A 1,294-nucleotide genomic window follows, 5' to 3' on the forward strand; every position below is an offset into this window, starting at 1 on the left:
ATCACATACACATACTAGGGTTATTACATCTTCAACCAATCAATCCAAATAGTCAAACACAATTCTTATCTCTCGCCCAAGCGGGGACTAGTCTCCCAAGCGATAATTCATCTTTAAATCTCAAATAGACTGAAGCTTTCCTCGCCTAGGCGAAAGTATTATCGCCCAAGCGAGAGGGTTCCAGAAACTCACTAAAATTTTGAATTTTTTTTTCCCACCTAATCGGGTTTTTGCTCGCCCGGGCGGACTTTTGCTCGCCCCGACGATGCCTTCTTCGCCCAGGCGAAAATCCTGGGATTTTTTTTTTCGCCCAATCGGATTTTCGCTCGCCCGGGCGGACCTTTGCTCGCCCAGGCGGACTTTTGCTCGCCCGGGCTCGCCCAAGCGACAGGGACTTGGTTGGACAGAATGCTAATTTTTGTCATTTTCAACAATCAAGACACATTCAAACATGGTTTTTCAACCACCTGCACTCAGAAAATTTTCCAACAACATTCATATACAATATTCAACACATTTCATCAACAATCATATATATTCAAAAGCATTCAAACATAAAAATCTTGGGTTTCTTAAACCCAAGTTAACTCCAAAACCTTTGAGATGGTTTAGGAGATCCGGGTGTCATATTCGGACACCACTATGTCACGATGTGTTCTCTCTCACCTTAATGAAGCGTGCTTTACGAAATCCCTATGGTTCGGTTGGGTTGCAAGGTTCAAATGCCGGAAATCTTCGTAACTACCATAATAAAACTCGTTAGTTTCCGATATTTCTAAAATCGTTACCAAAATACTTAAAACTCCATATTCTGATTTAAGACATTCTTTGATAATCTTACCATTTTAAAATAAGTTATTCAAAGTATTCTTTAAGAGTTTTATGAGACATTCATGTACTCACAAACCTTAACATCCTTTTTAACAAAAATTTCTACTTTTCCAACTTGTTTCACGCCATGGTTTAAGGCTAAAAACAAATAGAAATACATACATTCTCATTTTTACAAAACATTTCCTAAAGGTTCCTTTGATTTTATCATCATCCCCTTTGCCTAAAACAACAAAAGTATGTAATACAAACATTATAACAACTCTATGAACACAAGTTGTTCATGTTTTCAACAAAATATTTTCATGAGTTCAAGAACCACATCATTTTCGGTTTTGAAGAGAAAATGAGTTAGAAAGCATTTTAGAAAATTTCAACGGTTGAATATGTTCTTGACATACTCATGAACAACATACTTAAATCTCATCAACATCCATTGGTTGAATGTTGAGAGATCAAAGAT

Source organism: Lupinus angustifolius, chromosome LG06, assembly GCF_001865875.1.
Source record: "Lupinus angustifolius cultivar Tanjil chromosome LG06, LupAngTanjil_v1.0, whole genome shotgun sequence".
Classification (NCBI taxonomy): Eukaryota; Viridiplantae; Streptophyta; class Magnoliopsida; order Fabales; family Fabaceae; genus Lupinus; species Lupinus angustifolius.